This window comes from Trichosurus vulpecula, chromosome 4, assembly GCF_011100635.1.
Source record: "Trichosurus vulpecula isolate mTriVul1 chromosome 4, mTriVul1.pri, whole genome shotgun sequence".
Lineage (NCBI taxonomy): Eukaryota > Metazoa > Chordata > Mammalia > Diprotodontia > Phalangeridae > Trichosurus > Trichosurus vulpecula.
The window spans coordinates 225,235,478-225,262,995 of NC_050576.1; positions in this window are offsets into that span (position 1 = coordinate 225,235,478).

The following is a 27,518-nucleotide window of genomic DNA, read 5'->3' on the forward strand; positions in this document are numbered from 1 at the left end:
GGACAGACACAAAGAAAAAAGTAAAAGAAAAAGTGTCTCCAAAGAGCTTACATTCTAACAAAAGAGACAACACGTACATACAAATATATATAAAAGCACATTTATAAGTCTCTACAAAGCATATACATATAGATCATACAGAAAGTTACCTTGGAGGGGAAGGTCCCTAGGAGGACCAGGAAAGACCTTATGTAGAAGGTCTTACATCTGAGCTGAGTCCTAAAAGAAATGAGATTCCAAGAACAGAAACAAGGAGAGAGACCATTTTAGAAATGGGGAACAGCCAGCACAGAAGCCCAGATATGGGATGTGGAGAGGCATGTATGAATAAGAACAAGTAGTCCAGTAGGGATGGACTGTACCTGGAGGGGAAAAATAGGTTTGAATTTTGGAAAGATTCTAAAGAGCTTTAAATACCCAATAGAGGAATGTCTATTGGATCCTTGAGGAAACAGGCATCATTGAGTTAGAAAGTGACAAAGTCAGACATGAGCTTTATAACTTTTTCTATATCTCTCACCCTCCTGCCTTTCTGTTAGACACAAGAATTCCATACTGCATCTGTTGTGAAATACAAAGTCTTAACATGGCATCTAAAGCATATCATGATTTGACTACTACATACCTTTCCAATTAATTCATATTACCATTCTCCTCTCTAGTCAAACTGGATTACTATCTCTTCCCTGTACATGACATTTCATTGCCCACAGAAGTAGTTTCTCATGCTTATAATGTACTTCTTCCTTCTTCTGCTTCATAGAATCCATGGATTCCTTCAAAATCCAGCCCATGTGTTACTTCCTACATGAGGCCAAGGCCTTACCTGATGCCCCCAGTTATTAACATTCTCTTCTTCCTGAAATTGCTTCCAATTACTTTGTATATAATTTGCATTTATTTACTTCACACACATTGCATCTTCCCAGTAGACTATAAACTGCTTGAGGAAAAGAATTATTTTTGTCTTTGTATCCCTAGTGTCTTGTGCAGTAGATGTTTAAAAATGTTTATTGAACTGAATGGATTTAAAGAATTGAAAAAGCAAAGTAGGCTGGGACCATTGGGATGGTCCTATATCCCTCAGTGAGTCATGAGAAAATGTGTCCCTGTAGTACAGAATAATTCAGTAATAGGAATTCATAGTGAAGACAATGAGCAGAGTTGAATTACATTTGGATACTCTGTTTAAGAAGATAAGGAAGTATGCAATGCGTTTTAGAAACACTTTTATCAAAAACTGTAAAAATAATGGAGTTTCAAAAAAGTTTTAGTATTTAAGGTAAATTTGAGTTACCTGGAAAATTTACTGTGGGACAGCTCATTAAATCCAATTGAGCGTTAAGTGCTTACCGTGAATGAAGTCCTGCAAAGTAGGATGCCTCAACAAGGGCTGAAGGTGACCTCGAGTTACAGAATTTGACACTTAAAGGGATTTTGGTGGACATGTAGTCCAACCCATAAACAAAAGGAATCCCCACTGTACCATACTCTACAAGTGATCATCCTCTGCTTGGAGACTCCCTAGGAGGGAGAAGCCACCACCTCTCAAGGCACCTCATTCCTATTCCCCATCTGTATTATACTCATTGTTAGATAATTCTTCTTAAAGTCCAGTGTAAATTGGTCTTTTTTCAGCTTCTCCTCATTGTTCCTCCTTCTGCCCTTTTGGACCAAATAGAATAAATCTAATCTCCCCTGTAATATGACAAACCTTAAAAACCTTGAGGGCAGCTAGGTGACACAGTGGATAGAGTACTAGGCTTGGAATCAGGAAGACTCATTTTCAAATCTGGCCTCAGACACTTCCTAGCTGTGTGACTCTGGGCAAGTCACTTAACCCCGTTTGCCTCAGTTTCCTCATCTATAAAAGGAGCTGGAAAAGGAAATGGCAAAGCCCTCCAGTATTTTTGCTAAGAAAACGCCAAATGGGGTCACGAAGAGTCAGACGCCTGAAAAACAACTCAACACCACCAAAAACGTTGAACACAGCTTTCATTTTCTGCCATGCACAGATCATGGACTACTTCACTGGAAACATCTTGCCACATTGCCATTGGACTATTAACAACTACTTTTTGAGTCTGGCCTTTCAACTAGTTCTTAATATATCTGATTGTATTATCTAATCCATCCCTCGACATCTCCATAAGAACAGCAGGGAATATTTTATTAAAAGTTTTGCTAAAATCAATATAAACTATATCTGTAGAAGCACCCTCATCTACAATTTTAGTAATTATGTCAAAAAAAGAAAATTAGATTAGCCTGGTATGACCTTTTTTTTTAATTTGTATACAATTAAAATTCATTGATCTCCTTTTTAAACATCACCTTTATTTCTAACCATATCCCTTCCTCTCTCATATCCTGTGAGCCACCCTTTCCTTGTAAAAAGATTAAAAAAGAAAGAGAAAAAAGCAATTCAGAAAGCAACTAATATATCAGCTGAGTCTGGCAGTATATGCAATATTCCATGCTTATAATCCCCTAGCTCTGCAAAAAAGGGAGAGAGATGTTTCTAGGAGAGATTATACAATTTACTTTATCAGAAGTGGGAGGGGGAACTTTGAAAAGGAGAAAATCTCATCTGCTCCCTTTGAGCCTGAGGATTTTGTAACTCGCTTTTTTCCCCTAAGGAATCTAGCTTGATTGTCTTTGAATGGCTACTCCCTGAATGTCACCTATAAGGGCTGCCCAACTATCTCTTTAATGAGCCATTCTAGAATTTTCCCAGGGATTGAAGTAAGGTTCTGTACTTCTATAGACTCCTCTCCTCTCCTCTCCTCTCCTCCCCTCCCCTCCCCTCCCCTCCCCTCTCCTCTCCTCTCCTCTCCTCTCTTTTCTCTCTCTCTTTCTCTCTCCCCTCCCCCCCCCCCGCTCCCCCCCCCCATTCTCCGTCTCTGAAATTCAGAACTAAATTTGCCCTTCTCTAATTTTATGGTACCTTCTATTTTTCCATGATTTTTCAAATGTCACTAACATTGGCTCAGCAATCACACCTGCCACTTCTTTGGGGATGTGAGGGTACAGTTCATCTGGGTCCACTTCGATTCATCAAGGGCTGTGTGTTGTTAATATTGCCTTACTTCTCTTGAGTATCAATTCCTGTTAGTAATTTTTGTTCGGTCAGTTCCAGTGGACAGAGAAACAAAATAATGATTGAGCAGGTTTGTCTTCTTCCTTTTGTCAGTTATAATCAAACCACCCACTCCAAGTGAAGGAAGGTAGAAGTTCACCTGTTAGCCCTCAGTGTCTGTGTTGGTAAGAAAAATGGCCTTTGTTTTCTTTGAGTAATCCTTACTAGGTGCTAAGCCCCAGGCCCGGACCCCTATTAGGTGTGGAACTTATGTGGGTGTGGATTGGTGACTGGGGTGGGGCCCAAGGTGGGGCTGGCTAAGGGGAGGTGCTAACCCCAGAGCCACGCCTAAGTGCTAAGCCCCAGGCGCTAACCCCCATTAGGTGTTAACCTAATCTATGTGGATGTGAACCTCCCAGGGTCCTAAGGGGAGGGGCCAACTCAAGAACCAATCACCAGAGCCTAAGCTCTGGTCATTCAGACAACGCTTGATGATGTCCAAAACTCTATAAGAGGAGAGAAGACAGCTTGGAGATTGAGATTTTCTGTTGGAGCCAAAGACAGCTACAGCCGGAGCTGAAGATAAAGCCGAAGCAGGAGCTGCTGGTAGCAGAGCCGACCCGAGTGTGGACCGAGGAGTGCTGAGCAAGGACCTGAGGCCAGTGGGTAATCTTACCAGAGAGGGGAAGCATGTATGTGATTTTGTTTAATACCATCATGCTTCTCTGTGGCCTCCTGGTTACTCTTGTGAGGTGGACTTATTGGGCCTGGAAGCTTTTGATCGAAATATCAAAATGGGGATGCTGGTTCATGGGATACAGTGTCCCAGAGGCAGAGTCCAAGGTTCCACTGGGGTGGTAATAGGAATAATGTTCCTTCTTTGATTCTCCTTTTTCTTCCACTATAACTAAGAAAGAAAGCAACAGAAACAACCCTTTTTGTTGTCCTAATCTTCCTTTACCAGCTTCAGTTCATCCTGAGCTTCCTTAGTATTTTGGACATTATATTTTATAGTACCCTGCTGCACTAATAGGCATTCATTGTTACTGGCTTTGCTTCCATCTTTTTTACATTTCTTTTTAAAACCTAAAGTAATTGATGAATTTCTGTGCATCCACATTGGTTTCTTCAGACAAATTCCATTTTTCTTCCTCATTGGAATTGTTTCCTTTTGTATTTTCAGAAATTTTTTTCTTCAGTATCTTTACTGGCATGACTTCTCTCCATGTAATCCTACTTATCTTTACTCTGCTTTCCCCCAAATTTAATGTGCACATCAGATTTTGTTCTATTTTCCACTCTTCTATTAAACTAGGATGGAGTAGTCACTTCATCCAAGGGATGCCTTCATTTCTACCCCCAAACCAGTTTGTCAAGTGAAAGGAAATTCTAATGTCTCCCAATTACCTCCAGGATGAAACGTAAATTCTTTTGTAATATAAAACTCTTCACAGCCTGGCTCCTTCTTACCTTTCCAACTTTCTTATATTTTACTCTCCTCCTCTTCAGTACTCTCAATTCCCTCTATGATCCAGCCATATTGTTTTTTTGTTGTTCCTTGTACATCACATGTTATCTCCCACTTTGAGACCTTTGCACTGACAAAATTCCACATGTCCAAGTATATTTTCTTGCTCAGCTTTTAACTATTGGAATCCCCATACAATAAGACTGTTCAGAGTGGCTGAGGAAATTTGGTCATGGATTAGTATCATTTTTGAAACAACAAAGCCAGTTTAGGCTTGAGAAAGATTCAGAGTCTAGAGAGTATCTTTTGGGTGTAAAGAGAGAGAGAACTGCCTCTAAAAGTAAATCACTTGAGGCAGGGGAGGAAAGAACCTCAGCCTCCTTCTTCTCTACCATGGCCATAGGAAGACCTTGGAGTACTTTGAAGGTCCAGAGAACTTCCTAGCTTTCTATTAGCATTTTAGCAGTGTTTCTGGAATAGCTGATGCCAGTATCTGCACTGGGAGCCAAGAATACACTGGATGTAGATTCATTGCCCAAAAAAAACTTAGTAAAGAAGCTATACCATGCCCAAGGGAACTTCTTGAGCACCCCATGAAGGGGAGAAAGGGACTTCCAGCAATCAGGACATGTGAGTTACCCCTTTGGTACAGGTGCTCTCTAAGCCTGTACCCACTTTCCCCTGAACTCTGTAGGTACTGGTGGGAGAGTATGTCACAGAACTCTTTTCGGAGGAGAGGATAGTATTTTTATAATGACTGATCTTACCATAGCACCTTAGTAAATATAATATCCTTTCTAAAAAGCTAGTTGAGTTTGGCTGATTACTCAATATCAACTAATAATATTGGGGAGAACACACTGGAATGGAGGCTCAAGCAAATACCCTTAGATAACTTCAACCAAATCCTCAGGACTACCCTTAGAGCCTTGATGGGACATAGTGGCCTCCCTATGAGCATCCAATGTGCTTGTACAAGTGGGAGTTGGGAGATAGCACAGATTTTATATATGCTACACATCTATGTTCTAATTTAAGTATGTTTTCTTCCTTATTAAAATGTAAGCTCTTGGAGGGCAAGGACTGCTGTTACTTTTACTGGATCCCCAGCACTTAGCACAGTACCTAGCATACTGTAGGCTCTTAATAAACATGTTTTCATTGATTACTGTAAGATAGATCTTGAATTGACTTCACCTTTGTTGATACCTTCGCTTTTTGAAGTATGAAATTGTCACTAAGGAAATTCAAGAAATTATTAGAAGCTACGCTTTGGGGGGAGAGAGAGAGAGATTGAGAGAGAGACAGAGACAGAGACACAGAGAGACACAGAGAGAGGGGAACAGAGAGACAGAGGGAGGGAGAAAGGGAGAGGGAGAAGAAGAGGGAGAGAGCACATTCCAGCAATAAGTATAATTACCATGTCATGCCTCTGAGCTAGGCTTATGATCTGTTTCCCAGACTCTCCTCATCTTTCTGTCCAGTTGGGTCTGTATAGAAATACCCTTGAGTATTGAAGGATATGCTAGGGCAGAGTAGGTACTGCCAAGTTCTATCATGCTAGAAAGGCTTCGATCCAGGGGTAAGGTATACCATCTCTTTATTTCCCTTTTTTCAAGAGTAGTTAATGATGAAAAGGGCCAAAAAAGTTTTTTTTGTAAAGGAAGAGATGTTAATGCCTTCCTTGTATTGATTATTTCCTATTTATCATGCATATATCTTTTTTGTATATAATTATTTACATGTTGTCTTACCCATTAGATTGTGAGCTCCTTGAGAGCAGGGACTGTCTTTTGCCTTATTTTCTATTTCCAGTCCTTAGCACGTTGCCTGGCACATAGTAGGCAATTAACAAATGTTTACTGACTGACTGATCAAAGTATGTTAGATATGCCTACTGTTATGAATGAACATGAATATATATGTAATCTGAATAAAAAAATAAACCATGTTGGAACTTCAGGACTAAGGCATGATAGGTATCTCAGTTAATTTGTATATTCATGTTTTATGACTAAAGAAGGTAAAATCAAGAAAATGAGAAGTAGTAAACATTTGGAGACTAAAGTATGATTTTTAAAAAAGACTATCAATTTGACTGGAGAAATTTGTGCCATTGTAACTTTTTAAGTAAAAGATGAGTCTGGAGGTTTTCATTAAAGCAAGAGAAGACATAGCCAGAAGATAAATGTAGAGTTAAGAGAAGGGTTGAAAGCACAGAAGGGGGCTATAAATCTGCTCCATTATAACTATGGGAAAGTTAGCAGCTGTCTGACAGAGTGCTTCAGCTGAGTGATTCTTGATTGGTCAGAGAATGCCCAAACATGCCCCAAAACTCCATTGATACCTATTGCCCTGCAGTGCCATCTAGAGGTGAAGGGTGAATTTTTTCATAAGAGGTTGTTGCTCTCTGTTGCCACCTCTCACTCATGAAGACAAAAAAGGGTAAAGAGTGGCTTTAAGAGGATATTGGGGGGGAAGGTGCAGAGCCAAGATGGCAGAGTAGAAGCAGGGACCTGATTAAGTTCTCCCTCCAAACCCCTTGAAATACCTGTAAAAAATGACTCTAAACAAATTCTAGAGGAGCAGAAGTCACAAAATGACAGAGTGAAGCAGATTTCCAGCCCAAGACAATCTGGAAGGCTGACAGGAAGGGTCTATCACACTGTGCTCAAAACAGAGTGCAGCCCAGCCTGGGTGATGCCAGCACAGACTGGACTAGAGCAGGCCTCAGGACACTGAACCCCTGGCAGCTGTGGCAGTTTCCAGACTCCTGAACCCACAAACACCAAAGACAGCTTCAGAGGTCAGTGGGAAAGCTTTCTCACCTGAGTGAGAGAGGAGCATGGTCAGGCCGCAGACCTCACCCCAGCCTCAGGGCGGCAGCAGCTACTGCCACAGTGGCCACCGCTTCTACAGCTCTCTGCCTACAGATGGTGAGAGAACCGAGCACAGCTGATCTGGGTCATAATCCTGGGTGGCAGTCCTGGGGTGAAGAGGAGTGCTGGCATGGCAGAGCTGGTGCAGTTTCAGGGCAGAAAAGAGTGCTTGTGGTTGCTCACAGACCAGAGCACAGGCCAGGAGAGGAGTGAACACCTCTCTTTTGATCATACCACTTTGGAGGAACTGAGAATTTACAAGTCCCTAGGGATATCTCTGAAAACAGCTGCACAAACCCCTGAAACTTGGGGCAGTACACCTTCCACTTAACAAAAAACTCAAAAGTCAAATAATTGCCTAGGAAAATGAGCAAACAGGGAAAATAATAAGACTATAGAAGGTTACTTTCTTGGTAAAAAAAATTTTCTTACACACTTAATGTAGAAGAAGATCAACATCAAGGCTCCTACATCCAAAGCCTCCAAGAAAAATATGAAATGGTTTCAGGCCATGGAAGAGCTCAAAAAGGATTTTGAAAATCAAGTAAGTGAAGTGGAGGAAAAATTGGGAAGAGAAATGAGAGTGATGCAAGAAAATCATGAAAAACAAGTCAACAGCTTGCTAAAGGAGACCCAAAAATGCTGAAGAAAATAACATCTTTAAAAATAGACTAACCCAAATGGCAAAAGAGATCCAAAAATCCCATGAGGAGAAGAATGCCTTGAAAGTCAGAATTGGCCAAATGGAAAAGGAGGTCCAAAAGCTCACTGATGAAAATAATTCCTTAAAATTTAGAATGGAGCAAAGGGAAGCAAATGACTTTACGGGAAATCAAGAAATTATAAAACAATACCAAAAAAATGAAAAAATAGAAGACAATGTGAAATATCTCAATGGAAAAACAAGTTACCTGGAAAATAGATCCAGGAGAGATAATTTAAAAATCACTGGACAACTTGAAAAATATGATCAAAAAAAGAGCCTAGACATCATCTTTCAAGAAATTTCAGGAAAACTGCTCTGATATTCTAGAACCAGAGGGAAAAATAGAAATGGAAAGACTCCACTGATCACCTCCAAAAAGGGATCCCTAAAAGAAAATTCCTAGGAATATTGTAGCCAAATTCCAGAGTTCCTAGGTCAAGGAGAAAATATTACAAGCAGCCAGAAAGAAACAATTCAAGTATTATGGAAACACAATCAGGATAACACAAGATTTAGCAGCTTCTATACTAAAGGACTGAAGGTTTTGGAATATAATATTCTAGAGGTCAAAGAAGATAGGATTAAAACCAAGAATCACCTACTCAGCCAAACTGAGTATAATATTTCAGGGGAAAAAATGGAATGTCAATGAAATAGAGGACTTCCAAGCATTCTTGTTGAAAATACCAGAGCTGAATATAAAATATGACTTTTAAATATAAGAATCAAGAGAAACATGAAAAGGTAAACAAGAAAGAGAGACAGAGGACACAGGGTGAGCTGAATATGAAGGGACAATACCTAAAAAATAAAATGAAGGGTTTGGAGGAATGTACTAGAAGAAAGAGAAAGAGAGAAGTGGAATGTAATAAATCATCTCACATAAAAGAGGCAATAAAGACAATGGAGGGGAAGGGGGGGGGGAAGTGAGAGGAAATAAGTGAGCCTTACTCTCATCGGATGTGGCTTAAGGAGGCAATAACATACACACTCAATTAGGAATGGAAATCTATCTTACCCTACAGGAAAGCAGGGGGGAAAAGGATAAGAAAGAGGATATAATAGAAGAGAAGGCAGACTGGGGAAGGGGCAGTCAGAAGTAAACACTTTTGTGGAGGGACAGGTCAAAGGAGAAAATAGGATAAATGGAGGGTGGGACAGGATAGAGGGTTATATCGGTTGGTTTGTAGTTATCCTTTGCTCTTGAAGAGGTCCAAAATGACATCACTATGCTTGAGTCAAGATTTAATGTGTCCAACTGCGGCTGTTCAGGCCAGTATGAGCTCCGAATGCTCTACCACAGGTCAGGCACAAATAGTCTGTGTGAACATTTGGGGTGGATACTCAAAACTTGAGCATCCTGTGTTTCCTTTGAGCTGTTTCAATTCTGTTTTGCTTATAGAGCACAGCACCTTCTCTGATGTGGGGATGCCATGCTGAGTGGTCCCATGTCAGTGTCTCCCATGTCATGCAATCAATTCCAAAGTTTTGAGAGAGACCTTGAGAGTGTCCTTGTATCTCTTCTTCTGACCATGTGAATGCTTGCCCTGTGTGTGAGCTCTCCATAAAATAGTCTATTTGGCAAGTATATGTTTTGCATTTGAACAATGTGGCCAGCCCATTGGCGTTGCACTCTGTGAAGGAGAGTTTGAATGCCTGGCAGTTTAGTTCAAGTAATGACCTCAGTGTCTGGTACCTTATCCTGCTAGGTGATCTTCAGAATATTCCTAAGACAATTCAAATGGAAGTGATTCAGTTTCCTGGCATGTTGAATGTTCCTGTCAGGTTTCACAGGCATACAACAATGAGGTCAGCACCAGTGCTCTGTAGACCTTCAATTTGCTAGTCAGCCTAGTACCTCTTCTCTCTCATACTTTCCCTCAGAGCCTCCCAAACACTGAGCTAGCTCTGGCAATGTGTGTGTCAACTTCATTATCAATGTGTACATCCCTAGAAAGTACACTACCAAGGTAAATGAACTTATGCACAGCATTCAAAACTTCTCCATTTGGGGTAACTGATGGTTCCACATATGGATAGTGTCGTGGTGCCTGATGGAGCACCTGTGTTTTCTTGGTGTTGTTAGGCCAAAATTAGCACAAGCAGCAGAGAAGTCATCCATACTTTGTTGCATCTTGGCTTCAGAGGCTGCACTGAGTGCACAAACATCTGCAAACAGAAAATCATGGCCCAACACTTCCTCTGCTTTGGTCTTGGCTTGTAGCCTTTTCCAGTTGAAGAATTTACTATCAGTGCAGTAGCTGACTTTGATGCTATATTCATCCTCATTGAAAGCATTTGACAATATGGCTGAGAACATTATGCTAAAAAGCATGGGAGCAAGCACACAGCCTTGTTTCACTCCATTGGTGACTGGGAAGAGCATTGTCCATTATCTAGAACCTGGGCAAGCATGCTGTCATGAAATTGACATACAATGCTGATAAACTTCTCTGGGCAACCAAATTTTGACATAATTTTCTATAAGCCCTCACAACTAACAATATCAAAGGCCTTGGTCAGATCCACAAACATTGTATACAGACCTCTGTTCTGCTCCTGGCATTTCTCCTGGAATTGCTTGGCAGCAAACACCATATTGACTATTCTTCAGCCCTTTCTGCAGCGGGGAGGGCAGGGCAATTGGAGTTAAGTGACTTGCCCAAGGTCACACAGCTTGTAAGTGTGTCAAGTTGTCTGAGGTCAGACTTGAACTCCGGTCCTCCTGACTGCAGGGCCAGTGCTCTACTTAATACACCACCTAGCTGCCCCTCCTTGACCCTTTCTGAAACTTCACTGGCTCTCAGGTAGATGACCATCTTCCAGGTGAAGGATCATCTTATTAAGGATCTTGCCAAGAATGACTAAGAGAGAAACCCTCCCCCCATGATTGTCACAGGACAATCTATTTCCTTTACCTTTATAGAGATGGACAATGGAGGCATCCTTGAACTCCTGAGGGATAACCTCCTCTTGCCATATAACCTGGAAAATTCCAGTCAGCTTTTGTATGAGCAATGGACCTCCTACCTTATAAATCTCAGCTGGAATAGAATAAGCACCAGGTGCTTTGCCACATGAAAGGAGCCTAATGGCATTCGAAACCTCTTCATCAGTTGGAGCTTCAGCTAGGGAGAGATTGACTTCAACCTGCGGTAAACGGTCAATGGCTTTAACATTGATTCACGATGGTCTGTTGAGAACACTATGAAAGTGTTCAACCCATCTCTCCAGGATTGTGTCCTTATCACTAATCAATGTGGCTCCATCAGCACTGAGTAGTTGAGATGCACCATAGATCTTTGGTCCATAAATAGCCTTCAGGGCATCAAAAAAGTGCTTTGGATTATTACTATCAGCATAAAACTGAATTTCATCTGCCTTCTTACTGAACCAAGAATCCTGCTTTGCTTGTACTTTACTTTTGATGGAATTAAATGCTGCCTTCTTAGAGATGCATGAACTATCCTGCTGGTAAAACCCTGTGGAGTTCACATTTTTCATTTAGCAGCTTCTGAATTTCCCCACCATTTTCATTAAACTAGTCTTGGTGTTTGCAAGTGTTATGACCCAGATGAGCAAAAGCAGTGTTATACACCAAATCTCTAAAAGCTGCCCACTCCTTTTCTGCTCCACTGTTGCCAACTGTGGGTTGGTTCAGTTTCCCCTCCACATTAGCAACAAACTATTCCCATTCAGAGAAGAGCTCTAATTTGTTGACATTAATTCTTCTGGTATCATTTTGCCTTGGGGCAGCCACTTTTATTGAATGTGAATATCTAGCTTAGAAAGGATAAGTCTATGATCAGTCCAGCACTCTGCACCACACGTTGCCTTCATTACTCTCACATCCTGTCTGTTTCTCCTTACAATCATAGAGTCCATTAAATGCCAATGTTTTTTTTTTGTGTGTGTGTGTTTTGCAAGCTTATGTTCTTTTTTTTTAAAATTTATTTAACATATTTAGTTTTCAGCGTTGATTTCCACAAGAGTTTGAACTACAAATTTTCTCCCCATTTCTACCCTCCCACCCACTCCAAGATGACATATATTCTGGTTGCCCTGTTCCCCAGTCAGCACTCCCCTCTGTCACCCCACTCCCCTCCCATCCCCTTTTCCCTTCCTTTCTTGTAGGGCAAGATAAATTTCTACACCCCATTGTCTGTGTATCTTATTTTCTAGTTGCATGCAAAAACATTTTTGTTTGTTTTTGAACATCTGTTTTTAAAACTTTGAGTTCCAAATTCTCTCCCCTCTTCCCTTCCCACCCACCCTACCTAAGAAGTCAAGCAATTCAACATAGGCCACATGTGTATCATTATGTATAACCCTTCCACAATACTCATGTTGTGAAAGACTAACTATATTTTGCTCCTTCCCAACCTATCCCACTTTATTGAATTTTCTCCCTTGACCCTGTCCCCTTTCAAAAGTGTTTGTTTTTGACTACCTCTACCCCCATCAGCCCTCCCCTCCATCATCCCCCCCATTTATTTTTATCTTCTTCCCTGTTCTTTCCTGTGGGGTAAGATTCCCCATTGGGTATGTATGGTATTCCCTCCTTAGGCCAAATCTGATGATAGCAATGTTCACTCATTCCCCCCTCATCTGCCCTCTCTCTCCTCCTCCCACAGAACTGCTCACTCTTGCCTCCTTTATGCGAGATAATCCACCCCATTCTATCTCTCCTTATCTCTCTCTCTCAGTATGTTCCTCTCTCATCCCTTAATTTGATTTTATTTCTTTTAGATATCTTCCCTTCAGCTTCAACTCACCCTGTGTCCTCTCTCTCTCTCTCTTTCTCTCTCTCTCTCTCTCTCTATACACACACACACACACACACACACACACACACATAGATATATACATATATACGCATTCACCCATATATATACATAAACATATATGTATGCATATTCCCTTCAGCTACCCTAATACTGAGGTCTCATGAATCATACTCATCATCTTTCCATGTAGGAATGTCAACAAAACAGTTCACCTTTAGTAAGTTCCTTGCAATTTCTTTTTCTTGATTACCTTTTTATGCTTCTCTTGAATCTTGTGTTTGAAAGTCAAATTTTCTATTCAGTTCTGGTCTTTTCACTGAGAAAGCTTGAAAGTCCTTTATTTTATTGAAAATCCATATTTTGCCTTGAAGCATGATACTCAGTTTTGCTGGGTAGGTGATTCTAGGTTTTAATCCTAGCTCCATTGACCTCTGGAATATCGTATTCCAAGCCCTTCGATCTCTTAATGTAGAGGCTGCCAGATCTTGGGTTATTCTGATTGGGTTTCCGCAGTACTCAAATTGTTTCTTTCTGGCTGCTTGCAGTATTTTCTCCTTGATCTGGGAGCTCTGGAATTTGGCGACAACATTCCTGGGAGATTTCTTTTTGGCATCTATTTGAGGAGGCGATCAATGGATTCTTTCAATTTCTATTTTGCCCTGTGGCTCTAGAATATCAGGGTAGTTCTCCTTGATAATTTCTTGAAAGATGATATCTAGGCTCTTTTTTTGATCATGGCTTTCAGGTAGTCCAATAATTTTTAAATTATCTCTCCTGGATCTATTTTCCGGGTCAGTGGTTTTTCCAATGAGATATTTCACATCGTCTTCCATTGTTTCATTCCTTTGGTTCTGTTTTATAATATCTTGATTTCTCATAAAGTCACTAGCTTCCACTTCCTCCAATCTAATTTTTAAAGTAGTATTTTCTTCAGTGGTCTTTTAGACCTCCTTTTCCATTTGGCTAATTCTTCCTTTCAAGGCATTCTTCTCCTCATTGGCTTTTTGGAGCTCTTTTGCCATTTGAGTTAGTCTGTTTTTTAAGGTGTTGTTTTCTTCAGTGTATTTTTCAGTATTTTTTTGGGTCTCCTTTAGCAAGTCATTGATTTGTTTTTCATGGTTTTCTCGCATCCTTCTCATTTCTCTTCCCAATTTTTCTTCTACTTCTCTAACTTGCTTTTCCAACCCCTTTTTGAGCTCTTCCATGGCCTGGGACCAGTTCATGTTTTTCTTGGAGGTTTCTGTTGTAGGCTCTTTGACTTTATTAATTTCTTCTGTCTGTATGTTTTGGTCTTCTTTGTCACCAAAGAAAGAATCCAAAGTCTGAGACTGAATCTGGGCGCGTTTTCGCTGCCTGGCCATATTCCCAACCAACTAACTTGACCTTTGAGTTTTTCAGTGGGGTACGACTGCTTGTAGGCTACAGAGTTCTATGTTCCATGTTTGGGGGGGAGGTGCCAGCTCTGCCACACCAGCACTGCTCCTTCCCCAAGAAACCCCAACCCGAACTGGGCTTAGATCTTTGGCAGGCTGTGCACCCCTGCTCTGATCTGCCACTTAATTCCTCCCAGCAGGTGGGCCTGGAGCTGGAAGCAGCAACAGCTGTAGCTGCCCCACCTCTGCTGCCCCCGGGGCTGGAAGCTGAACCGCGAACTCCTTCCACTCCCGCAACTTTTCCCACTAAACTTCTCAGCAGTCTTTGGTGTTTGTGGGTTGAGAAGTCTCGTAGCTGCCGCAGCTCACTGAATTAGGGCACTAGGGCATGCTCTGCCTGGTTGCTGGTCTTGTTGGTCCACGCCGCTCAGGCTTGGCTCTGCTCCACTCCGTTCCCAGCCCCCAGCTCCGTGTGGGATAGACCTCACCCAGAGACCATCCAGGCTGTCCTGGGCTGGAGCCCTGCTTCCCTCTGCTGTTTTGTGGGTTCTGCCATTCTAGAATTGGTTCAGAGCCATTTTTCATAAGTTTTTGGAGGGACTCGGTAGGGAGCTCATGTGCTTACCAGCTGCCATCTTGGTTCCGCCCCCTTAAATGCCAATGTTTGCTGTGAGGGTGCATCCATGAAGTTTTATTGCATTTAGGCAAACAGAAGACAGTATTGGTGATGAGAAGGTCATGAGATGCACAAATCTTCAGTAGTAAGTGACCATTGCTGTTGCTGTTTCCAACTCCATTCCTCCCTAGGACTCCCTGCCAGGTCTGGTAGTCCGAGCCTACTTGAGCATTAAAATCACCCAGAATTACAAGCTTGTCCTCTTTTGGCACATTGATGATAAGTGTCTCCAGGTCTTCATAAATTGTTTTTTTGGCCTCATCAAGGTTTGTCATGGTGGGAGGAAAGGCACTGAGGATGGTGGTGTGACATTTTCCTGCAAGTGGCAATCTCATTGTCATGACCTTGTCGTTCACTCCTTTTGGCAGGCATACAAGCTTGTTGACTAGATTAGTTTTGATTGCAAAACCTATGCCAGCTGCATGGCCCTCTCCTTCACTGTGGCCACTGCAGAAAAACGTGTATTCAGCTTTGACTTCAATAAGCTGGCCTTCATTTGCCAGCCTTGTTTCACTCAGGGCTGCTATTTGGATGTGATATCTACTGAGTTCTCTTGCAACAAGAGCTGTTCGTCTTTCAGGTCTACTGGATCTTGTGTTGTCTATAAGTGTGTGTACATTCCATCTGCCAGTCATGAGTGGGATCATCTTCGCAGACATTTTTGTACATTTTTCTGTATTTTGACTGCAGAGTGGGATTCCCCACCTGCTGCTGTAATCAGGCCAGGCTTGGGTAAGCAGACAATTTTTAGGGCACCCTTTCTAGCCCCTTCCTCACACCAGGAGGTGAGTAGTGTGATCCTTAAAAAGCTGCTCAGACACCTAGGGGGCTGCTGAATCACACTGCCGCTTCCAGTGAGAAATGACCCTATGGCCTGGGCTGCCTGTGTGCAGGATTGTGACTACAGCTCCCAGCTTGCCTGTCGCCACAGGACTTTGAGATAGGTAAAATGGTAAAATGGTATGGGTGATATCTTTTCATTCATGTGTAAATTGGATCTAAGTGAGGCAGAGTTTCACGAAGTCATTGGCCTCACTCTCTCCTCCAGAGTCATCACAGTCCAGTGGCAGGACAGAATCAAGACGACTGGTGATGGCTCAAGATGCAGTGGATGACCTTGGCATCTTCGATGTCTAACCAAGCTCTAAGGACTCCACAGCACCTGCTTCAGCTGCCTTCATGGCCATTGAAACAAATTGTTGTCATCCACCCATTCCACCAGGGGAAGTCTTTGCATGCTTGGAGTAGAGACCCCTTGGTTACCCTTAACCTGGTTTAGCCCTTCTGCCAAGATGGTTTACTAGGGTGTGGCTGCTGTGCATGCCACAGCTTCTTGGAGCTACACATGAGAGCTGGGTGGAACATGTGGACACCAAAGGTGGAAAGCAGCCCTGAAAAGAGCTTAGCAGCCATCACTTCAGAGGTACAAGTCCTCTCTGAATACACCCCACATCCCAGAGGGTAATACAGTTAGTCTTTCACAACATGACTGTTATGGAAGTGCTTTGCATGACTACCCATGTATAACCTATATTGAATTGCTTGCTTTCCCAATAAGGGTGGGTGGGGAGGGAGGAAGGGAGAAAATGTGGATCTCAAGGCTTTAAAAATGAATGTTCAAAATTGCTTTTACATGCAACTGGGAAATAAGGTATACAGGCAATGGGGTATAGAAATCAATCTTGGCCTACAGGAGAATAGAAGGGAGAGGGATAAAAAAAGGGAATGGGGGTAATAGAAGGGAGGGCAGATTGGAAGAAAGGGTAATCAAAATGCATGCTGTCCTGGGGTGGTGGAAGGAGAGAGATAGGGAGAAAATTTGGAATTCAGAATCTTGTGGAAGTGAATGTTGAAAACAGAAAATAAATAAATTTATATTAAGAATGGCTTAAAGAATAACCCTGAACTGTGTTGCTGTGAACTCTATTGTGATTGAACAGCACACCTAGGTGAATGACTAAGTGGCTGGTCTGGTTTGTATAGCACAGATAAAACCAGTTTGATGAGCTTTGCAATTTTCTGGCCTAAAGATAATTGCTAGTCACATAAAGCTTTCTAAACACCCTTTAAAAGGTGATAGTTCATCAAAAGAGCTTATAAAAGTTGTATTCAAGCAATAAGTGAATAGTCAAGCAGAGAAGAGAAGCAGTTTTCTGTGGTATTCTAAATGGACCAATAGCACTATGGCCCACAATCTAAAGTCTGAGTTGCCCTAAACACTTAAGATATCCTCCTTTATGTGTTTCCATGTCAGATTCCTGTAAGTATGTGCTCACTCTTCACATAGCTATCGAGTACATTGGTTGAAGATTGTGATTTGTGTTTATGTGTATATTGTGATGTATTTCAATTTAAGCATCTGATTTACCATATTAGCATCTATAATTTTATCATATATAATATCTATGACTACAAATATTATACATATTGTTTGATAGATATTGTCAGATAATAAGACATCTTCACCAAACAGGCTGTAGTTCTTACTGTGGGTAAGAGCAAGACAGAGTTGTGTTAAAAAGAGTTCTACTGACCTATGCCAGATGGAACCAATCTGTTGGGTATTGCCAAGGTTTTAACAGCCTGGCTGCACTTGTCTTAGAACTGAAGGAAGGCAATGAAGAGGATGTAATGAAAATCATGATTTATCTCATTGAAAAGGTACTTCCAGAAAGCTACTTTGTTAGTTATCTCCAGGCATTGTCTGATGACATGGTAGTCTTCAGAGATCTCTTGAGAATGAAACTTGCTGAATTATCCTAGCACCTGGATAATCTTTAGAGAGTTTCAAACAGGGAACGAGGAGATAGGTATGAACCCCCACTTACAAATGTCTTCTATTATTTTATGTTGTTCCGGGAGACCTAACATTGTCTCTACTTAATCTGTTTTTTGAGGTTAACATTTTGCTTGCATAGAAACCATGTGTTCCTTTAACATCATAGCATTTTGCTTTTCTTCTAGATCGTTCTTAACTTCTGCATATTTGTATTCCCAATCAATTGATCTTTCTTTCTTTTTTTGTATATTTGTTGTTTGGTGAGGTTTGCCACCATGGATTCAAGTTTTTCTATTCTATTCATTATTTTTGCCATGCAGGCCAAAAATTTTACTTTCAGGATTACTATTTCTTTCTTGAAGCATTTGGGAAAGCCCTGTTGTTTTTCCTTGCTTTCTTAGAAATCATCAGAGTTTTCTGTCTCATCAGGTGTTATTTCAATTCCCTTCGTCTTGCAATATTTATTAAGAGATGTTTAGATTTCCTGGAGACCTCTTCCCTTCCATTTTATCTTCTCTGTTGGTTTATCTGCTTCCTTCATCCTGAGATCTTTGGATCTCCTCACATTCTCCCATCATTTACTTTCTGACTCCTTCCCCTTTGATGACAAAAGGTTGAACCTCAAAGCTATCTCAGCTTCTGCCAACATTATGGAATTTACTTTTCATGGGCTTTGGTGTCTCCTCCATGTAACTTCTGGAGACAGAACTTCCCTCAGATGGATACCAATCCCCTTCCCTTCTGGTCTTTTGGAGGAAACCTTCCGCCTCACCTGATGCCCTGCTCAAGTTCCCTCTGTTTGTTAATTTTCTGGCTTAGTGCTGCTGTAACCCCAGGAAGAGTATATTTCTGTCTCCCTGTTCTTCCTCAGAACAAAAGTGAGTTGAGGGCAGAATTGAATTTTGCTTACTTGTTGCTCCAGAATGGGGGGGGCAGTGATAGCCAGGGCAAAGCATGCCAGCAGGCACTACAGCAGCAGTAGGAAATTACTGAGTGTAAACCAGAGCACAAGCTTTTGGAGCATGCTATTCTACCTTGCTAGAGAGTGGAGGGTGTTGGGGGAATGGTTTATGAATGAATGATCATGTTAAAGATTAAAGATTAGCCTTCTCTGCCATTAATTCATCAGGTTGTCATCTCATTAGACTTCTTGATGTCTTAGACTGTGGAGACAGCTATAATTACTTTATCTCTTGCATGTAATTCTTATTTTGGGGAGCTCTGAGAATTTGTAAGGATTGTAGAAAATTTCTAGTCCTCCAAATTGTCATGTGATCTGACACTATCATTTACTTTTTCTCATATATTCATGGATAGTATGTTCTCCATTCCTATTATCTTCCTTTTTTCATTTTATATTATTTCCTAAAAGTCTTCTTAGATTTCTTGCATTTCCTTATATTGCTAAGTCTTAATTGCAATATTATATTCCATTATACTAATGTACCACAATTTGTTTGATTATTCTCCTATTGTAGATATTTAGGCTACTTCCAGTTTTTTGCAACTGTTTTTATCTTGCTATGAAAATCCTGGAACAAAAGTTTTGTTTTTTAAAATCACACTTTCAGGCTATGTTCTTTAATTTTAAATAGTTCATAGAATTAGATAAGTTGGAAGAGATTTTAATGGCTGTAGTAGGTTACCACTTGTTACCTTTCTTAACTTTTAACTCTTCATTGGCTTTTTTTATTCTCTCCTTTCAAGTGTGAAGAGTATTCAACTTGGCAGAGAAAGTGGAAGCAAAAGTTAAGAAGCTCTGTCTTTCTATTATCTATCACATATATTTTAAGCAGTGGCCACATCCCTTCTTTGACACTCTTCTTTGAAGTATCTGTTTTATAATGGATAAACTGCTGGCCTCAGAGTCAGAAAAGACCTGGGTTCAAATCTTACCTCAGATACATAGTGACTGTGTTACTCTGGCCAAGTAGTTTTAAATTTCTCTCAGTGTCAATAAAAGAAAAGGACTACATAGCCTCTATGATTCCTCCCGGTTCTAAGATGTAAGATCTTTGCTCTAACATATTTATAATATTAGATTTCATCTAAGGGCTATCTAACTTGATAGATGCAGCTCATGTATGGCATGGATACATATAGTCTGGGGTCTGGCCTATCTCTTCAGAGAATAGGAGGAAGGCTATGCCTTTACCACCACCAGCACACTAGCTCTGGAGGAGGCGGGCAAAGTTTAGCATTCCTGAGGCTGAGCAAGTTCTTTTCCAGTCTACAAGAGGAATATTAGCCTAGAATTAAATGCTCTGCCCCCTCTCAGATATCTCTGGTGTGAGGGCATGAGTCTGAGGCTTAAAAGAAGAGTCATTTCTCTGATTACCCAAGAGAGAGAGGGCAGCCTTTATCTTACATTCACCAGTTTGTCCCTCTCCAAATGTTGATTGTGTAAAAGACCATCACACATAGCAAGTAGTGTGTAAACCCACTTAGCCAAGTAAAGCAAAAAACAGAAATTGAAACTCTACAGATTAAAAATGTACTAGGATATATGCAAAATTAATTGAGCCCTTCTGTATGGAGCAAATTAAGATCTAAGCTCTGATAAGGAGAGAAAGAATAATTTCTCTTACAAGAGGTCCATTCTCTCTAGGCTATAGAATTGCAGTCTCTGGTGGTCAGGGATTTAATGCGGCTGGATTGCCATACATGTCCATAACTTAAAAGGTTGCAGTCTACCATTCTGTCTTTTTCTTTTTACTACCTCCCTAAATCTCCTTTCTTCACATGCCTCTCCCAAAAGTTTTCTGAAACTGGATGAGTCCCTTACAGCAGGTATATGGTATTATATTCTGCATTCTCTCTGCCAATTAAGAGTCATATCTTCCTACTCAGCATGCAAAACTTTACCAGGCATTGAGAAAAGCCATGTTACATGTCCAAGTACTAGTACTCTTTGAATTATCCTTGTCCTCACCAGCTTCAACACAATCTGGGTTTTAGTAATGGCACAATTCTTACAGAGAGCTATGTCATACTGAGTATTCATACTCAGTTACTGGTCCTTTATAGATATTTAAAAATATATATGTATTTATATTTTTCCAATGAATCTTTTATTTTTAATTTTAAACTAAATTTTATTTTCAATTCTGAATAATTTCCCTCCTACCTCTAGCAAGAAAAACAAAGCCCATTACAAATTATATATCTTTTAAAAATAAAAACTGGTTAAAGATTTACATATGAATTGACATTATCCCCATAAGTCAGCACTTTCTTTTGCTCTTCATTAGAATTATTTCTCTGTGTGCTTTCAGAATTTCATTCTTGGGAGCTTTCCATTCATCTAAGTCAACTCCTGTTGAATTTTATGTAATATGTTCTTATTCATCCTCCTCTGAGCCATTTTAAAATCAGTCTTTCCCAAATCTAGCATGCCTTTTGGACTATGTCTGCTTTTCCTCTTCTCTATCATAAACTCTAAGATGGAGTGCACACTTCCCCCAAAGTTCCCATCATGTCTACTTCAATGACTGGTTCTTCTTTGTTGATAAGAATCTGTTCAGGGGTAATAGTTCTTTTCATCACTTTTCTAACTATTTGAAGAATGAAATAATAATAAAAACAATAGTAACAGTAACACTTTGCTGACATTTCTATAGTGCTTACAGATTTCCAAAGTACTTTACATGTATCATCTCATTTGATCCTCAGGTAAGGTAAATACTATTATAACTCCCACTTTACAAGGAGGAAACCAATTCTCAGAGAACCTAAGTGACTTGCTCATGGTAATACAACTGGAAGTATCAGAGTTGTGGGGAGCGAGGTGGCATAGTGGATAGAGTGCCAGGCCTGGAGTCAGGAAGACTCATATTCATGAGTTCAAATCTAGTCTCACACTCTTACTAGCTGTGTGACCCTGGGCAAGTCACTTAACTCTTTTTTGCTTCAGTTTCTTCATCTGTAAAATGAGCCAGAGAAGAAAATGACATACCACTCCAGTGTCTTTGCCAAGAAAATGCCAAATAGGGTTGTGAGGAGTTGGATATGACTGAAACAACTGAGCACCAACAAGAAAATATCAGAGCTAAAATTTAAATACTGATCTCTCCTGATTCCAAGTCCAGCATTCTCTATACTATAGCATGTCCATCTCAAGCCAAGAAATTACTGCATTTTCTACTTTTGGAAGAGATAAAGCTCCAGTGATGTCTGGATAATTGAAAACTTCTATCACTACTGTATCATGTTTCCATTTCAGGTTTGTCATCTGTTTTCTGAACTCCTAATCATTTTTTCTTTCTCTCCCTATAGACTGTCATATAGCTGGAAGCAACATCACTTTATATTGGCTTCTGTTGATCTTCAGCCAAATGCTTTTGACTATAATTCTCTCCTCTGGCTTTTGGATTTACTCACATCGATATACTTTAATATACAATTGAAACCTACCCAGCCCTTTTATCTATTGTGATCCTTTTGAATAAGGTATGTCTTTCTAGAGCCATATTCACATGTCCCATTCTTCCAACTCTCAGTGATATATGTGATGCCACATTTGCCTCCTCACATTACTTTGCACATTTGAGAATAGTTATCTGGTTTTATTTCTAGTTCCCTTCTTTGAATTAATTTGTCTCCTGTAATAACACTGCCATCTTTATGCTGTTCTTATTATATCGAATGTATTCTCCATAGTCTTTGGTTGGATGTCTGTATAAAGTCAGTGTTCTCCCTCCTACTTTAATTGTTTAAAGCCTTTTCCATTAGATTTGCAAGACTCCAGGCAAATACATTTTTACTGCCCTTTCAATCTTTGTCTTGTGTAATTCATTCTTGACTAGGAGTTTATCATTCCCATATTTCAAATCATGTTCCATAAATCCAAAATTTTGCCCTCAGACCTAATCTTTTTTGCCATCTCTTCCAAAGCTCTTTCCTTCAATCAACAATAATGATGACCTTCTGACCCTAAGAATTTCAATTTCTTGTCAAGGACATCATAATTCTTAGCAATACTTTCTAGATCCTCTCTTGTAGCATTGTTTGAATCACAAGAAGTGGGTAGTAGTTGTCAAATTTGACTACTCTTGGGAAATTCTCTATTATTTCTTGACAAATGCTCTGGAACGATAACACACCTTGACCCACAGTGCCTCAGTAAGAAGTCGACCTAGGTTGATCCATAGTGCCTCAATAGGAAGTCACCAACCACCACTACTCCTACTTTTTTCTTCTGATCCTAAATATGTAATCTCTCTCTTGACAGCATGTAATGGTAATCAGGGTGGGGCTTTTTGCTGTTCTTCTCTTAAGCACCTTTAATGATTCTGGCCTTTGTTTAAATGGGGCTAGCAAAGTGGGATCTTGTCTTGGAATGTTTCTCCAGAGTCGTTGACTTGTATATGATGTGATACTGGGGATGCAGAACTTTCACACACACAGCCTGGGTGAGGTCAGAGCCCTCAGGGCTTCAAATAGGATATAATTGAAGGGAGCTTGGTGTCTGACTTTTGGGGCTCACTCATGGAAGAAGTGCTGAGACTCTGGGCAAGCCCCCTGGCTTTGTTAACCCAGACAGATATTGATGCTTCTCTGGTAACTATGAATTGTGATTTGAATCAGACAAACATCAGTTGATGTTTGTAATTTCTGTTTGTATTTGCCTTAAAGTTCAGGGGGAGGATCTTTTCCCCCTGAACTAAGTGATTGACATATGTATGTTTAATTAAACTGAGATTGTTAACCCCTTAAAGTTGCTTTCCTTAGAAAAGCAGATCAAAGAACAAGTGTTAGTGGCCTTCCATGTGCTGGTTGTTGTTGGTTTTACACAGCCACAGTAGCTGCTAGCAAGATTGTTGCTACACAGCAAGATCTATAACATCATTTATTGGAGTGTGAAGCAGCTATTTTCTCCCAGAAAGTCCAAATTATGTCCTCTACAGGAATAGTTAATATCTATTACTCAGCTTTAAATATTCAGTGGTTTTTATTCATACTGTTCTCTTGTGTTTCACTCTTAACACTCTTCACTCTTCACTCTTAACATAAGTACTAATTAGGTACCTGCTTTGTGCCAGGCATGGTACTAGGCACTCAGGATACAGAGGTGAAAACAACAATTCCTGACTCAAGGAATGCGTAGTCAAATGAGGGAAGACAAAATATATCTCTATATAGCCTTATACAAAAAAGACACAAGCATATTTGTGGGCAAGTAGGGGATGGGGAGGCACTAGTAATTGGCAGAAATCAGGAAAGGCCTTATTGGAAGGTAGTGGTTGAGTTGAGGAATCTAGGAATCCTGAGACAAAGAGTTAAGGAAGGAGAGCTTTGCAAAGACACAGAGGAAAGAGACATCACTCCATGTAAAACAAATATTAAAAAAGGTAATTTTTCTGGATGGTAGAGTGTATAAAGGAAAATAATATCCAATCACACTGAAAAAGCTAAGTTGGGATCAGGTTTTAATGACTTTCAATACCAAACAGAGGAGTTTGCGTTTATATGGAACAGTGAATCACTTTAGTTTATCAATTAGGGGAACAACATAGTCAAATTTGTGCTTTAGTAAAATTACAGCAGCTAGCTGGCATAGTGGATGGAGTGCTAGGACTAAAGTCTCATCTTCCTGACTTCAAATCCAACCTCAGATACTTGCTAGCTGTGTGCCAATGCTTATTTCTCTATTCCTGTATCTGAGATTGCTCAAGTACAGTTTGCTTTCACCTAGTGAGGAGTCCAATGTATCTTAATCATCCTTCCTCATGGCTATGTGGAAAGGCCTCTTCCTGAGAGCTTTGATGTACAGCACTACACTGATGACATAATGTTAACTGGGCCAGATGGGAACATAGTAGCAGAGCCCCTAGATTGGGTGGTGGCTCACATGAAGTATCCTAAGAAAAATCAAGGATTCAGCCTATTCAGTCAATTTTGGGGAATACACTGGGTGGGGAAAATACAGAGGATTCCAGGCACAGTCCAGAATAAGTGGGCACTTGCTTCACCATGATTTAAGGAGGAAGCCCAGAGACTTATTGACCTCTTCAGGTGTTGGAGAACCCACATTTCCTACCTGGGTATCTTGATGACCTGTAAGTCTGTCTCTTTCAAAGGTGGCCCAAAACAGCCTTTATCACTGGAAGAGCTAAAGAAGATGTTGCAACAATTCAGCTAGCAGCTGTTGTGGGGGTGAAAAACCAACACAAGGCCAACAACAAGAAAGCTCCAGCATAGGTTCTTTTGATCTGCTTTACTAAGGAAAGTAGCATTAAGGGGTTAGTAATCTTACTTTATATATATATATATATATGTATATATATATATATACACACACTCACTTAGTTCAGGAGGAAAAGCCAGCAACCTGAACTTCAGAGTGAATACAAACAAATTATAAACATGCACAATCTAAACAGAGAAAATCACAATTCATAGTTACCAAAAAGGATCAACATCTGAGTTCACCAGCCAGGGAGCTCTTAATAGCAGCTGGCCCAGAGTCACACGCCATTCCTCCAGTGGCTCGGAGGCCCCAAGGGAGAACACCAACCTCTGGGTTTATATATCTTGTTCAGGATCAAAAGTGAGTAACACATGGACTCACCCACGTGACCTAAAAGCATCACAAAAGTGTGACTTAAACCTAGTGGTCTAAAAGCCTCTGATGTCACAAACATCACTCAAACCCATGTAAACTAGGCTTTCCCTTGAGGCAAGGAGGTCATCAAGGACTCCTAATTTGATCAAGGAAACAAAGGCCAAACTCTTCAAGGGCACTTGGTTAAATAAGTGCTAACAGAGAGAACAGTAAAAAAGTCCCAACTTAATTAATATTACACAAGGCTATCCAGAATTCTCTCCTCTTGGGCCTTTATGACTCTACAAGGTTCATTTTTCTGAAGGTTTCTATGCATAAAGACTAAGCTGAGTGGAGCCTTTGGCAGGCATCAAGTGGTGGCCAGTAGAAGCCACTCTGTTTCTGGAGCTCCAAGTTCTCCAGAGCATCCATTTACTATAACACTTTGGAAAAAAAATAATGGTTTCTTGCCTATTACTTGACCCTAGTTGAAACTTAACTGATGACACAAGTTTTTAGAATAATCTTTGTCCAGAGTTGCCTATTATAGATGATGCAACATGGTCCCTCTGACAAGATAAGGAAAGCATAGGAAGTTCCTATTATCAAATGGAAAGGCCACATTAAAAATCATGTTTGCCTGGATCCCTCCAGCATTAGTGCCCTTCAGAAACAGGTGGTCATTATGAAAGAGACTGAAGCCTCCAATATGGTTCTTGGAATTCTACTTCTTCTGTTGACACAATTCCTCCCTCCCTTCCTCTCAGCCTATAAGGAACTGGCTCCTGAGTAATGCCATTTTTCTGGGTTGACCAATGTCTCCATTTGCTGTGAGTGTCATGCACAATAGGACTTTGGCAGCCACTCATCCAATAACAAAGGAATGCCCTAGGGAATGGAAGTATTGGCAAGTCTTTCCGGTGGACTGAGCTCCAGGCTGCATGACTAGCATGTGAGGGAAAGGGTAGAGAAGATCTTCACCTATATTAATTCCAGTCAATAGGGCCTGGAAAACTCAGGACTGGACAATCAAAGGCTCTCCCCTTTGGAGTCAAGATCAATGAAGGAGTTTTGCTGATACCTCTTACTACATTTTGTTGTTTGTGGGATGTCATCAACCATAAGAAACATTACAAGTTAAATGACTAGGTTTGGCCCTTAGAAAAAAAATAATAGAAATTGAGGACTGGAACCATTGCCAATATAGACATTGGGGCACTAATTTCTTGTTGTGCTGAGCACAAGACTATATTATCCCCCTAACCAAGGACAAGGTAGCTATTCCTGCCTAGCTGGAATCCTTGTGCCATCAGAGCACCCATCTGATCCAAATGTCCCCCCAACCTGTTCCCTATTGGCAAAATGGCATTCTCTCATTTTGGAGCTCACAACTTGCCTCTGCTAATCAATAGCTTCATTGTTATGCACCTAGGTCATGTGTCCAACCTCTAAGAAACCATGGCTCCCCTCCCAGATTGACTTTTTTTCTTGACTAGGTAAAAGAGGCCATTCTTTGTCTCATTTCTTACCTACCCTTAATCACTGAATGGGTGTTACCTCAGTCAAACTGAGACCTGAGAAAGACCTTAGCTTAAAAAGGCCAAGATCTCGCACTGCATTGGGACCATCTCCAATTGTCCTGATCTGTATCTTGCCACTGGACCCAGATGGTTCTGGAGGAGAAAGTGAGGCTGGTGACTTTGCAACAGCTCTCCCTCATTTAAATCCAATTCATTTGCATGTCATGGAATCACCTTCTTGACATCATGGTCCTCTTTGAGAACAAAGGACAAATAACAACCCTAGAAAGGAGAAAGGCTCTCTGATCCAGTGGTTTCTTGGATCCAATCTTCAAGAAGACTTTCCTGAGAAGGATGAACTGTTTTGGGGTATAGTTCTTGTTGACTGTATCTAGTCTTTCCTTATTCCTTCCTCAGTACAGAGTTGCCTTGGTCTCATGGTCCTTGCTCCCTCAGTAGTCTCCATATACCTTGGAAACATTGCTCAGGTTCCTTTCAACAGATAGACTTCCTTTCTCTGGAATACTTCAGACAACTCTTTCTCAGAAAGGGCTTGGGGGGCCAAGGGCTGATATTATTGGGAGATGTCTTGCTTTCTAATATTATGAAAGAGATAAAGCTGTTTCTATATAACTATAGTGAATGTAAACTTATTTGGAAGAAAGGGGATCCTATAGCTAACTTGGTGGCAATTCTAAGTTATTGGAT